The sequence below is a fragment of the Pipra filicauda genome, unplaced genomic scaffold, assembly GCF_003945595.2.
Source record: "Pipra filicauda isolate LSUMZ 115617 unplaced genomic scaffold, ASM394559v2 scaffold130_size2058158_pilon, whole genome shotgun sequence".
In the NCBI taxonomy this organism is placed as follows: Eukaryota; Metazoa; Chordata; class Aves; order Passeriformes; family Pipridae; genus Pipra; species Pipra filicauda.
This window is the reverse complement of record NW_024103774.1, coordinates 1,400,342-1,415,451: the sequence shown is the minus strand read 5'-3', so window position 1 is coordinate 1,415,451 and position 15,110 is coordinate 1,400,342. Positions and strand designations below refer to the sequence as shown.

The window sequence follows — 15,110 nt, the reverse complement described above, 5'->3', positions numbered from 1 at the left end:
GGCATCAGTGCAGTCTCTGAGTATAGACAACAAAGTCAACAAGTGATTAGGAGGGTAAGTGTGTAAGATCTGGGAGGAAAAGTTTCTAGATGAGAAAAGGATATATCTGTGGGGAAAGGGAAGTTACAGAGACTCTCTCTGAACTGATAACAGTCTTTGATTCAGAGATGGAGATTATAATTTGAGGAATATTAGCCACAAAGAGATTGTAAGCAAAACCCCAAGGGGCAGCGTCGGGGAGTGCATCTCCTAGATAGCAGATGTAATTAACATCATCCTGTCCAGGTTGTGAAGGTAGGCACATGCCTCTCAGGAACATCTCAGCGGTGGGCGCAGCAGCACAACGCTCATAGCAGCTGTACTGAATGCAGTGAGCTGCTGGACTCACAGACCCGGTTCTCACAAACCTGCACAAAATGGTACACAGTAAGAAATTATTGAGCTCATGGAGGTAGTAACTCCAAAGCTATGCAGCCACTTTAACATTGTCTTCAGAGCTGTGACTATGTGTTGCAATGCAGCCTTCAGCATGCATAAGCACTTCGAGAATGTTAAACACTTTACAACCGGTAGAATCTAGCAATATTCAATTGCACTCTACTTAATCCATTGAGTGGAATATTTGTTTCCTTAATGTGAACATGTTTTGTGGCACAATATGCTCATATTTCTGTGGTGACTGGGCTTAATGATTCTTTCATGTCAGAAATCATCATCATATTATCTTTTCTGAGACATGTGCTCCATGCCTCTTGGTCCTTTTCTTGCAGCTAGTGCCCACAGTGTCACGAAAACTGGCATCAGGCTTGTTGCCAAAACTGCTGTGGCTTGGAAGCTTCCACATCACACCTGTGTGTGTCTTTGTGATACTACTTCTGCCTGAAAACCTTCCCAAGTGCCAGAAGCTGCTGCCACATTCCCAGCAGCACACAGTTAACCTGGGGGGAGTTGCTGCTGCAAGCTGCAATGTGGAGGGAGTGTTTCCAGTAAAGCTGACTCATTCTGAAGTTGATGAAAGAATTCATTGTTTCATAGGATGAGATTCTCTCTCCAGTGCTATCTTCAGTTTAAGAAGCAGGATGATGATGTGATGCTGGAAGTCCTAAGCTTAGGCTGGGAGTACTTCCTACACCGGTATTGAAAAAGGAATGAACCATTTTTTAGGGCACAGTGTTGTCATCCTGCGAAACACACTGTGAGGAAGAGCAAAGGACTTGGAATGGACCTGGTACAAAGGAAGTTACAGTGGGCAGGGCACTGCAAAGGTGGAGCAGAATGGACAATGGCAGGCCACTGGGAGTTAAACTGAAGAGTGTGAAGAGGAAGAAGAAGAGAAGGATGCCCAAATGCCAGCTAAACAGATGGAGAGTGTAAGTTAGCAGGGAATTTTCCTGGGAAATGCAAGCACCCTTGCATGAGAAACAAGAGAGCAGAGCTGATATGTAAAATGTTAGTCATCATCCCATTTTCACAGATCTTTATGATTCTATTTTTTAATTATTTAGCCAAACCTTCAAGGACATTAAACAAACTGAGAACAGTTCGTAGGATATCCTGACACTGAGCTCAGAGAATAGAGAAATCAGTATTGACAGCAGCTGTACTTCTCACACTCTCTAATACACCACGTTATCTATTCTCCCTCCCACCTCTCAGGCTTTTAATCTACTTCAACACTATCATAATGAGTAGCATTATATCAGAACAAGGAATACATAAAGATTTAAGGCTTTTGGCTTTTGTGGGGGTTTTTGTTATCTTTCTTTAACAAGCCTCTCCTCGTTACTTGAAAATGTCATTGTAGCCAAAGATCTTCTATAATTAAAGAGCAAAACTGTCCAAATAATTAGAAGTTTTCTCTTGCCCTGAGCATAGCTCTGGGCATAAAAACAGGGAGTTTAAGGCAAACTGCACAGCAATAGGAGTAATTGAATTATTTAAAATGAATGTCTACTTTCTAAACCAAGTTTAGAAAAAAATAAACAGCAAGATAATGAACAATGGAAAAATTATAGGAGATTTTTCTTAGGAAAGTAATCAGAGCAAAAGTAACAAAAATCCTCCGTAAATTGCAGTGAAACAGTGGGATTTTGTGAAAGTCACTGACTGTCAGGTCCCTAGGGCTTCTGGCCTTGATTATGCAATGGCTGCACAGGCAGGACTGGCTGCCAACAATGACTTTCACATTCATTTCCTGAAGAAAATACCACAATAAAATACACATTAGGCGCTTTTCATTCAGAACACATTGCCTGTGGTAGAAATTCTTGAGTCCATTCACACTTTCTGATGGTGGAGAGAGAGAAGAGTCTCGTCTAATTACGTGTATCCCCTCCAAGATTCCCTCTTGCAAATCTCCCATCTCTGATAATGAGGTGTTCATGCTTCCTCTGCAGGGGCTAAGTAGGCTGCAGTTGTCAGTCAGCTTTTGCATGCCTGAGAACCAGGTGAAGGTACAACCCTGACCACAATGATCCCCTCGTTAGTGCTGCGTTGAAAAATTTGTTCAGTTGAATATTTGCGACAAATATTGTTTGGGGTCTTTTATAATTGCCTTTCTCACTGGTGTTCATTTGGTTTTTGCTGGTTTGGTTTTGGGGTTTTTCAGTGTGATAATGCTAAAAACATAAATTATTTTATTTTGTGTTTGTTCTAATTGCATTTTCTGTTTCTCTAGGCTGGTTTTCAGAGTACGGGATGGCATGACATCCTTCAGGACCAGCAACTTACCCTCTTTTAACAGTGGAACATCAATGCTATTAATGGTGTTTGGTAGAAAAGAGACAGCTAACTGTGATAGAAAAGAAGTAATGTGTAAGCATACCTGTGCTAGCTGCAGCAAAAGCTCCTTATAGCAAACTTTGAATAAAACTGCCCAGTGTGCAGTCAAAATTCTGGACCACACCCATGCACTTCAATAGAATTTCATTCCTTTAATAAAGCTGCACTTCACTTATTTACCTTAAAATACTTATGTGGCTGTCACCCAAGTGTTTTGAAATAGAGGTAACAGCTACTCCCCTTTCTTCTTCCTTGGAGACAGGAGAAATGGTGTGATTAATTTATTATAGGTTTTTGTTTGGTCTATGTTTGTTTGGATGGATGACTGGACACAGTGTGCTAGAGACTGGGCGGGAATAAATTATCAAAGGAGAGCTGTAGCAGAGCTGAAAAAAGGGAAATCTGTGGATGTTCATTTCACCTCAGGGTGCTTTCCCTAACCTGAAGTCCTTTTCTTAGTGAGTTCTTTTACTAACAGGATGTATTGCTGCATTTGCTAAGAATTTTGAATTTTCAAGCTGTCTGGCTCTCTATATTTTGTTTGTTAGCATAAATTCTTGCACCCATCACATGTATCTCAGTAGTTTATACTCTTCCTCATAGCCTCATTTTTTTGTCACTTGAATTCTTTGAGCAACAAATAATGTACATACTCTTAGATGTTGTAGGAAAATAGACTTACAATTAAAATTCTTATTTTCTCTCATGTAAATACAGTATTCTTAGCATAGAGGATAAAAAGGTATTTTTTCTTGTAACACCTTAGACATAACAACTGAAAGAGGAAGTTTATTTCTTACTCCCTGCTGTGGGAAAGGAAGAGGAGGTTTCCATGAGAGTATAGAAGGATGTCCATCTGCCCTGGCTCTGGCCAGGACAGGGTTAACCTTTGCAATAGCCAGGAAGGGGCATGCCTAGGACCCGGAGGTTATTCTATACCACCTTATGTCATTGATGGGGGCTGGGGAAAGAGATTCCCTTCTGGGGAGAAGGGTATCTTTGCATCCTTGATGTCTCTTTGGAGTATCATATGCAGGTACAATTATCAGCCCACTGCACACAAGTGGCACGAGACAAAAAAGTCTAATCTGGCACCAGGTGGAGCCTGGAAGCAACTTGCTGATAAACACTGTTGAAATCTAATGCCTTTGCCTCTTGGGGTTTTATAACACTTTAAGCTCCCAAACTGCATTCACCTGAATGTCTGCACACATATTACACTGGTCTATGCTTTTAATTGTTTCAATATTCTCCTAAAAGCTGAGGCAGGTAACTGCTCAGTGAACATTCTTGCCTGCTTTCCAAGATAACAAAGATGACTGAGTAGTATGAAGTGAAATTGTGTAATCATATTAAACCTAGAGATGTTATAGACTGGCTTATCTTTGCATTACCCTTCGAAACAGTTTGTGATTTCCTTTAGTTAAAAAACAAACAAAAAACCTAGTTATAATTTGATGTGAAGAATAGAATAAGGATAGACATTTTCAGGAAAAAAAGGACCTTCTGAAAGGTCAGACTTAAATATCTGGATATTTAAACACTAAACAGATCTGAAAATTTCAGGCCACATTTGTATGATATGGTATTATTATCATTTTTGTCTATGCCTTATTAGTGGATTAGGGAAAACTATTTTGAGACACAAAAGATTCTGTTTTCATAGTCAGCCTTTTGGAGCCTAGAGACATACCTTAAAATTCAGGATGCTCATTGAAACAGCCATCTAAATTTTCAGTTATTGTCTCAAAGGACTGGAGGTCTGTATTAAACATGCGTTTGAATCCCTTTGTGGAGAATCTAGACACTTATTTCTGATACATCTGTTCTTCCCTTGAGGAGTCAAAAGAGATCTATAGATCTTTTAGGGAAATGGCCGACTTTATAAATTATTGAGGCATAACTGCAATAATTAGCTGGCTTTTGTCATCATCATACTCCATATATAGCAGAGCTGCTAATCTCTGACTGTTTTTCAGGGCTTTTGTCTCCTCAGTAGATTATATCTGTATGATTGGTTTTGATCACTTTGTAATGAATATTGTATCACAGTCTGCTAGGTAGACTAGTATCAACATGTCACTAACTTCTTTAGGATTAAAATGTATGTGGTAAGTTTTAACAGGCATTCACATTGACTGGAAAAATCTAGTGTTTTCCAAACAATTTGATTCTGCAGATTAGGACAGTCTTTGCTTGTATTGATACTACTCTGATGTTACTGAGCATAGTAAGTCCACGTGAAGCTGTTTCAGTTCTAAATTGGCTCACAAAGACAATTCATCATTGTCTCCATCCCGAGGTGCATACATCCATCATGTGCTTCAGGGGATGGTAGCAAGTATTTTAATCCTGCTTTACAGATAACAAACCTCAACAATGAGAGTGAATAGGTTTATCAGACATCACAGCACAGCACAAGTGAAGCAAGAAATGCAGCTATAGGATACTCTGATGTCCTAAGCATTAGAAGTATACGGCCTTCCTAAAAAAGCTGGGTAAAAATGGGACTGCATTTTATTTAATTATCCAGACTCAACTTTTGAGAACTTATGGCTGAGAAATTAATCCAATTTACTTCAGCATGCTAATAGCTGCAAATGTCTCAGATGTAGCTCACTACATCCACCCTCCTGGCTTTTCTCCATTGCTCTCTGTATGTATACAGTGTTAGTTTGAGTTGGTTTATAAAAACTCTGAGGGCATGCACAATTCCTCTTCTGTGGCAGATGTTGCTAGGTTTACATGTTGCAGGGCCAATGCTGCAAAGTGATGATCTTGCTGAGTGTGGCCTTATAACATTCCAGAAGTGTGCTTCCCCAGTCACCATGCTTCAATGAGCCACAGGAAACAGCTTTGGGCAGCCTGTTTGCCATCCTACATGCTCTGAAATACAGTAGAGAGTAGAGAATCAAATGTCAGATATGATGTCCTGTAGACCCCTGATGCATCAGACAAAGAAAGATCAGTCCTATGAAACATCTGTCAACATGTGCTGAACGAGCCTACACCTTCTCTATCTGGTTTGTACTCTCTTTTAGACCTGAGCAGACACTGAAACATAAACAGAGCCATTTGTCACTCTTCCAACACAGAAGGCCTATGAAATGAATCAAAATGCTGCACTCAAAGTCTTGAAAGCATTTCACTCACAGAACATTAACATATTTCAAACTACAGTAACTGCTAATAAGAAAAAAGCAGTAACAAATAAGAGAATATCACCTCAGACCATCACGCATGACTTACCATGGCAAACACATCCTTGCTGAGTAAGGAGAGTGCTCAGTGTCTGTTTCAGGCCTCCTGCTGCAGCCTTTTATGCTTTTTATTTTTATCCCATTTGTCAAAATAACAGTCCTTTATCAGTGCTGATTGCAGAAATTTTGACTCCTCGCCTGCTGGGTTCCCCCTCTACTCCATAGGAGCTTCCTAATTGAATATTTCCCTAGTGAATAGAAAAGCTTTGAATAAGAATAGGAAAGAAATTATTAACAGTCTTGAAACCATCCCTGAATTTTCCCACACAGTCCCGCACACAAAATCCCTTTCTCTCCCCAAAGTGGAGAACAGTGAGCAGCATCAGCTCTTTTTCTGAAGCTACTCACATTTATTATATGCCGAACATTGTAAATGAACAGCAGTAAGAACCTAACATGAGTAGGAGGGGAAGAAGGGAAGGATATTAATTCAAAATAAGTTATAAAAGGTGTCTGGTTTGGTTTGATTCACTGGTGCCTCATTTCTCACATTTGTAAATCAAAAACACAGAATCATTTACTGCCTGCATTGAGACCTGGCATTAACAATTTCTGCCTGTGTCTTGGTGGATGGTGTAGGACTTTTAATACATCAAAAAGTGATTTGTAAACTCTCTTTTCTGGTACTAAAGCACCAGCAGGCTGCATGCTGAGGTTCACTCAAGGAAAGACTGAAAACATGTATTTTAGCTCTCAGCGTGTCTGGGACATGATGTTTTGGCTTGAGACAAATGGGTGTACGTTGGCCTGCAAAACCAGAGCTGGCACAACAAAAATGGAAGACCCAGAAAGAGCCAGGTCAGCAGCAGATATAGCTCAGGTGTTTTCAAGCAGGTAGGCAACATAGGATTCTAGTTACAGGGCAGATTCAACCATCACATGAGGAGAAAGAGGATGGGCTGGGCAGGATGATCAAAGCCAAGCGGTCCTACGGGAGCAGGCCAAGACTGCTCTGGACAGTAAGGTTCCAGGGAACTCCAGAGCAGATGAGCCTTCTGTGTCTCCTATCAACGTGAGGGTCTGAGACAGGTTGTGATTGCTGCTGGGAAGCACTAGAGGAAGGCTGCCATTTTATTCCCCATCTCTGTTTCTGTCCCTTACCTGAGTAAAGCAGGAGTGGCTCTGGCTTTGCAGGGTGTCTGAGTTGCAGGAAGAACAAGGTCCTGGGTGTTTAGCTGCTCCTGAGAGCTTATTGCCAGTTCTGACTATACCTGGAAACAGCCCCAGTTGCAGGCAAGAAAAAGAAAATAATTCTTTTGTAAAATAAGCATTTTGCTACAGGTAGGTATAGCAACTAAATGTGGGAGTGGGACTTTGAATTTCCACAGGTGTTCTTCAGAGCGGTGTGCCTCTTCTTTTGAGGCCCCACCAGGTATGTGGAAGAGGACAGTAAATGCGCTGTGTAATTAAGTATGTTGAGTAACAGAGAAATGGTAAAAGGCTGTAGCAGAAGGACGTGTAGTGCTGAGTTGCTGCACTTCTTCTGGCTGTTCACAAGCTGCCCAGTAAGTGCAGCACAAGGGAGAGAGCTATTAATAGTTCTGCTCATCATGGCTGCACAGTGAAACAGCATAATCCCAGCACAAGGGAATATGGGAGCCATGAATTCTAGAGCAAAAACTTCAGGCACAGAAGAAAGCCTCAAAATTGTAATAATTAACAAAAGAGGGAAAGCATATGTTTAATAGAGGTTATTTATGAAGCTACAAAAGAACGCCTCTGTATTAAATAAAATTTAAATGAAGCCTTGCACCTGAGCCTGAGAGCTGAGTGTCCCAGCTCACTCTCACACTCTATAAATATTTTTCTGAACAGATCAATTAAATTGTTTGCTATACAGATGTCTAATAAATAGTAAATGTGCAGGAACATGTTCATCTCATTTTAATACATATCCATGTCTTCCCTAGGGTTCTTGTGTTCTTCTACAGCTATGAGCTACTTCTACAGGTTATATGCTTTTAGAAATTGTTGGCAGAACAGTACAGGTCTGAATTTCTATCAAAAGAAAATTACAGAAATGAATATAAGTTCAGTTTGACAGTGTCCTTGGATAGTTAGCAATTTCCAGTGAAGCCTGTGATAAAACAGTATGTCTTGCTTATTTGTACGTGCCAAACACTTACATAAACACATATCCAATTTTAGTGCATGAAGTGTATTCACAGTTTCCTGAAATTACCAATGCTATGATCATGACTCTCAGGCAAGAAGAAAATCCTATTCATGCATTCCCACAAAGAAAGATGGTATGTTTTGGAATAACAGTAGCTTCTGAAGGCCTTGAAGATAATATATGTAGAACATGATATTTGAGAAAATATCAATATTTGTATATGAGTATTATGCAGTATTTACGAAGAAACCTTCTCTGTTAAATGCTTATATCTTGATTAAATCCTGTAAAGAATGCTAAGTATCCTTCCAGGCATATTTCTATCACCACTTTACAACAATTAGATCGCTTGTATTCAGAAGGTATGCAAATGGCTTTAGCTGGTATTTCTAAGAAATGTAGTGCCGTGAGGCATTCCTCTTGTCAGAACACATTGATTTTATTATCTAGAAGATTATGGCTGTATTTTTTCCTTATGTGTTCTACCTTGATGATATGCTGAATTCTCAGATTTTCAAAAAACGCTTACAATGCAGTTACTCCAAATATAATACAGTGTCTCCTATCTTCAGTTTTCGCAGAACTTTAAAATTCTTAAGTTTCTATCAAAACTACCAGAGAAAAGAAACTGGTTTTGGCCCCTCTACATAGGTGTAACCAGCACGGATACTGGGCCAAAATATTGTCATAAATGTTAAAAACATGTACAATAAAGGATGCAAATGCTTAAACACAGATTTTAGGGAAGATAGACCTGTAGGCTACTTATTTCAATGTTTTCATTTAATTAAGAAAAACAATTCCAGCTTATAGGCAATGTTTTTTGTTAAAGAATTTGTTTTAATTCAAGGTGTGGAATAAAAGGAAAAGGGAATTTATATTTTAAAACCAGGGAGTTGAATGTGAGCTCTCACCCTCTCAGATGTCTTATTAATCAATCCCTAATGCCATTTCTATTACTGCTTTAACATGAACAGTCACCGGGAAAATGAAATAAGCAGATATTTGAAATCATGTCCCCCACATACTAGCTGAGTAACTTTTCAGCTTGCTATGCTAATAATTCATTTCTAACAGCTCTCATTTGTTTTACATTGTCTCAGCTTTCTACTAAGGCTTTATCAAAAAAATTCTTTTTATTTATATTTTTTATTTTAATTCAGTCTCCTTTTGAATGCATAAACATTAAAGTTTGAAAAACAGTCTGACTAGGAAGGAAATCTATCTGTGGTACAGAGTGCAAACTGTCTTGGGTAAGGTTTATCAGAGTACACACAGAATTATGAAAATATGAAAATTAAGATAAACCAAAAGCAAGATCTTCTGAGTCACCATGGTCCTCTAGAAATAGTTTATTTGCAATGAACAGGAAAAAAAGAAGTAACATAAGTAATTAATACCAAATTCATCTAAAAGTTGTGTCAATAACTTCATTAATAATGTGATTAATACACTGTAAGTTTTGTCCTGGTCATAAAAATCATTATCAAATAATTCATTAATCCTTCCATGATAAAAAATAGTCAGGATCAGTCAAATCTGCCTGGGCCAAAATCGAGGTGTCTTAACTCCAGGTGAGGTCCTCTCAGTACAGCTGTTGTAGATGTCAGCATGAGAGATGCCCTACTTGGGCAACTTTAGTTCAAAAGAGCTCTTGACCATAAAACCAGATTAGATGGCTTTGGTGTCCTATCTGGCAAACATAGTATAGCATATACTTAAATGTTGTCATTTTATAGCTATTTTATCAGTTTGCCACAGGTAGTATAAAAATACCAGAAAAAGCAAAGTCTGCAATGATACTAGAACCAAATAAAAGTTTCAGAAATGGATCCGTAGTGTCTGGATCTCTACTTCTATTTAATCATGATTGCAAAGCATAAAGGCTGAACCAACGGTACTACAAGAAGGCTACATTTCTAGGGAATCCAGTCTCTGCTCTCTGCTAGCCATAAAACATTTCCAGAGGCAAGAGGAATTCCTTTGAATGTGTCATGGGCTTTTCCACATTAATAATACTGGAGGCCTAACGCTTCCATCAATGCTGTCTCCGTACAATCCTAAACATCCACTGGTCAGGTTATGTGACTAACATGTCTGTTCTAAAACAAGCAGCAGTTACAAGTATTGAGGCCATGTTGCTGAGAACACAGCTGTGCTGGGCAGGGCACGTCTCCAGGATGAGGGACCACCACCTCCCTAAGATCTTGCTTTATGGTGAACTTGCCACCAGCTGCCGCAAGAGAGGAGCCCCAAAGAGAAGATGCAAGGACTCCCTGAAACAACATCTCAGCCTTGGCCATACTGATCAACTTAACTGGTCTACTCTGGCCTCCAATCGGGAGGTCTGGAAACACACAATCTATAACGCTGCTGATGCTTTTGAGAAAGCACGCAGGATCACTCTCGAGGAGAAAAGACAACGCAGAAAGAATCGTGCCTTGCAGAATTTACCACCTAAGGAGTCTTTCTGCTGTGCCTTTTGCAACCGGACGTGCCTGTCTCGTATTGGCCTTTTTAGCCACCAGCGTGCTTGTAACAAACGTGGGTAGAGCCCTCCCCAAATCTTCTTTCGCGAAGTCCAGCCATGATAATACTGCAGGCCTTTAACTTCTTAAACACCTACTGCCTTTTGATTGAGAAGGAGCTTAATGGAGGAAAAATGAGGATGAGACTGTATAGGGCAGGACCTCTGAGGGTGGAGGATGATGCTTGTGTCTGCCACCCTACCTGTGTGACACAGCACTGCCTTGTGGGTATGGTCCCCTGAGACCAGCAGTAGGAGAAAGGTTGGCACCATTTGGAGAAGAGCAAGGCAACTGGCAAACCCCTTCGATTTTCTTTTGATAGCATAGCATGTTTTCTGCAGAAGAGCACACAAGCACTAACTACACACCTGTTAGCAAAAAATTTAAAAAAAATTTTCATGAATACTTTCAGTAGTGTAGATATATTAATCCCCACAGCTTACACTGATATCAGTTCTTCACACATTTTTTATACTATCTCTGCTTATTGGGGGAAAAAAAAAAAGAGGGAAAGAAGAAGAAAAGCCATGAAATAAAGTGATGTGGTATTGAGCTTCAGCAAACCCTTCTATGCAGGACTTGTTGCTGCTTGATGTTAGCCAAAAAGGGAAGAGCAACCACACAGCTGCTTTAAACTATTCACCTAAAACTCCAGATAAACTGACTCTTCAAAGAGAAGGAAATCACTGTGTTCTCTGATACTGGAAAGAGAAATTCTGAGCTTGAAAAAAAATAATGAAAACCTTCATTTGCCTAAGGTTTCTACTGAGAATTCCTCCTGTGACAGTTAGGCATATACACGAAGTGTAAAACAGGGATCCCATTTCTGGCAGGAAAGATGCTGCCAGCAGTTCCTCCTGCACTCCAGCCTTGGTCTTGTATCACTAAGGGAGAAATGATGTGAGGCCAACGCCTCTGTGCAATAACACGCAATACCATCACCTCTTTGTCCCAGCATTCAGGGACAGTCTTCCCTACTGCTAAAGAGGAAAGAAAGTATGAGTGCTGGACTAATCTTTTTCCCAAGGACCTGGAGAATGTTTTCCCAGAAAGCACCTGAAGTCTGGAGAACAGACTACTGTGGTCCTGGGGAACACAAGAGGCCAGTGGAACACACTGCTAAGTTGCTTAGAGATAAGAAATCAAAGGTTTCATACCTTTCCTACCCGCACACACATCATACTATGGTTTTGCATCTCCTTTATACTAATGCAAAAAAATTTGCAAGAAACTCTCCTTTCCTAAGTAGCTGTGCAGCAATTACCTGTTGATGGAGACATGTCAGCAGACATCATCAGACAAGGCAAAAGAGAAATGAAACGGCAAAAAGACATTTACCCACTGAAAGTCAAACTGCAAAGGGAGTTAATTGCTGCTAATTAAGGGAAGGAGTTAATTGCTGCTGAAGTTGTTTATGGTAAGTGGTGTGGTTTATTTTTCATATAAGTAGTTCCTGTGTTTCTGCAAGTTAAGGCTGCATTTTCCATAACAGATTGTTCTTTGGCACTCTAGAAACTAATTAGTAATTAATTTCAAAGACAAAAAACAAGATGTAGAGAGCTAAAATTGTGAAATCCTGCTTTTCTAAAATATTAATCAACAAGACTCAGCCTTTGAGTATAAATTTTTCAATTTACTTTTTCCATCAGAAGATGTTAGAAAAAACATATCCCCTTTTGGAAATATTTAAAGTACATCACAAGAAAAACAAAATCAAAATCAAGTCACAGTGAATTCTGAAACTGGGCTGAGGAGTAATGCAAGACCAACTACTGAAGCCTACACAAGCCCTTTGGCCCAAAGGGTCTGACAGACAGTCTCCTAGACTGTAAAATAAAGCTGAAAAGAAAGTTGCATTGTTGACTTTTTGAGTTCTGTGAGAACAGAAGTAATTTTCTCGTACTTGACAAAACAGACACAAAAGAGAAAGAGACAGTATAGCAAAAGTAGGGAAGCATGTTTTTGTGTTCATATTCTCAGGGTATGTGGCAGCTGGTCAGTCACAGATGGTTGCCCTGGGCTGGCAGGTCAGACATGACAGCTGTTGCTTTAAACCTTGGCTTCCTTCCCTGATTTGCAGCATTATCAGGATCAATCTCTTTCCTTCCCTCATTCCTTGCAGGCTAGGCCCAAGTGAAGAGGTTGCTCTGTGTTATGGCAGTACAGTACAGCTCACTTCCAGCCCAGGAAGAATGACAAGAGAGGGAACAGAACAAGGTGGGGGCTGATGAAGAGGGACATACAGCCCCGGGATGACAGAAAAAGAGCTCATGCAGCTCAGAGCATCCAAGCTGCATACCCCCAGAGCTGAGGCTTATGCATAAAGATCAGAATTACAGAGCCCTGCCAGCCTTATGCCAGTGTATCCTGCAGTAACTCACCACCTTTGTTTTGGTCTTTAGTGTTGAGTTACCCTTTTAGTGTGTATATATAAAGCTCCTCAGCCTCCAAATAAATAAAGTATTATATATTTGGAGTTACCAATTAGAGCTATTTTTTGTCATTCACTTAAAGGTCTTGATAATACCATAGCCCTTGAAAATTAATAGCTTATTGTGTTTGAATTTGTCTTCTCTTTGTATTCCTTCTGTCAATAGCCATTAGAAACTATTTAATGACTATTGACTACTGCCATAGGTAATGACATATGATGAGCTTTCATCAGTTTCCTCCAGGTGAACTAACAGATCAGTGGCCTCAGTTAATATCAGTATCTTTTTCTATTACACACAATTGCTATGCAGAATCAACCATTTGTTCATATGACTGCCATCACAAAATTAAGAAATAAGAAAAATATAACTGATAGCTTTGTGTTCTTCGCCAGATCGCCCCGGTGACAGTTACGGACCAAACATCTATAAATGTCCTTTTCATCTTTTGAATGCTTGCAAAATTGCTCCCTGAGGTCACCATGCAGGACTAGCTAACTATCAGCACTTTTAAGTCTCAACTTAAGCCTTCCTAAACCCTAAGACCTATGGTACACACCTTTGCAGTGAGGTATGCTATATGTGGGATGTCTGATGATAGAAATGATAGAAATATCAGCTAGCTGTGTTTCCTGAGTAGGAAGTCCCATGAGGAGAAACTTCCTTCCTTGGATGCAGAGCTGTAATTTCTTTATTGCCTGGGAACCACAAGAGCAGCTGTAAGAATCTGTGGAGGGGAAGGGCAAATGTAGGTCAGGGACAGTTAAAGGAATACTATGTTCAAGGTATAGGACATAGCCTCAAGATGCACCAGGGGAGGTTTAGATTAGATATTAGGAAAAATTTGTCCACCGAAAGAGTGGTCAGGCTCTGGAACGGGCTACCCTGGGAAGTGATGGAATCACCATCCCTGAAAGGGATCAAGTCTTGTGGATGTGGCACTTGAGGACATGGTTTAGTGGTGAACACAGTGGTGCTGTAACACTTGGACTCGATATTAGAGGTCTTTTCCAACGGTAATGATTCTATGATTCATATACTGAACACTGCTGAACAGAGTTGGGAAATATATGTGTACTCTGAGCTTGCATCTTCCAAGATGCAAGAAATCCTTTATTCCTAATTTCTAGTAAAGTCTGAGAGCACAAGCTGTAGAACTGGACGAGGTCCATTGTCTCCAGGAAATTTAAACAAACTTTTGGATTTGGGTGAAATATGACTGGGAAGTCCTGAAAGAGATTTGCTTCCATATGCTGTACCAGGGGAAAAATGTAACTGTACTGTGCTTACTTTCACCACCTAAAATGTCATCTATCTCAGTGTTCTGATAGTAATTGATGGAATATAGGTACAATCACAATTAATGTTTTCTAAAACAGATTACACAGATGTCAATCTACATACATAAATACAGCTACAACGTAGCTAGTTTTGAATAAAATAATTTTCAAGTCTTACATTAGTCTGAAATTGGGACATATTTATTCACTTGTATTATTTAAAACTTTTTTTTCCACAAAAGCACTCACTAAAGAAAGAATGTTCTGTATGACTAAAGAAAGGATCTTAATAATTAATCTTAAAAATTTTATATATATGTGTCTCTAATGCATGTATTCATAATATTTATGTATGTAGAAAACTCTTTTATATGTGCAGATTTTTCATATGGAAATTCAGGAATAACATAGTGTTTTCAGTTCAAATAGCATGAGCATATTAAATTTGAAAGCACAAACAAGAGCAAAACATAGCATTTGGTTTTCCAAACATGAGAGAATATTCTAGTTAAGTGAAATGGGGGCCAAAGCATTTCAGCACTTGGAGAATGCAAATCATCTTGTGGCTAATTTACCCTGGCCAAATGAGCCACTGTAATGGGTTTGCTATACTCCCTGAGAGGGAAAAACAGAAATAGGATAAGTCATTTGATGCGTATTCTGCCAATAAGATATTCCATACCATGTTATGTCAGCCCAGCTATTTAAACAGC

The 15,110-nt window shown here is 39.6% G+C and overlaps 1 long non-coding RNA gene across 3 annotated transcripts in view; it reads right to left on the bottom strand.

Annotated features, from left to right (window-relative positions):
• Positions 1-5,113: 5,113 nt before the first annotated feature.
• LOC120322562 overlaps positions 5,114-15,110 on the bottom strand; it is a 32,483-nt gene continuing 22,486 nt past the window's right edge. For 2 of the 3 annotated variants that reach the window (XR_005562340.1, XR_005562338.1), the window contains 3 exons: positions 7,143-7,252; positions 6,031-6,245; positions 5,114-5,667 (listed from right to left, as the gene is read on the bottom strand). This is a non-coding gene — a long non-coding RNA (uncharacterized LOC120322562). The remainder of the gene's footprint in view (positions 5,668-6,030; positions 6,246-7,142; positions 7,253-15,110) is intronic. The other variant, XR_005562339.1, reaches the window with a different exon arrangement.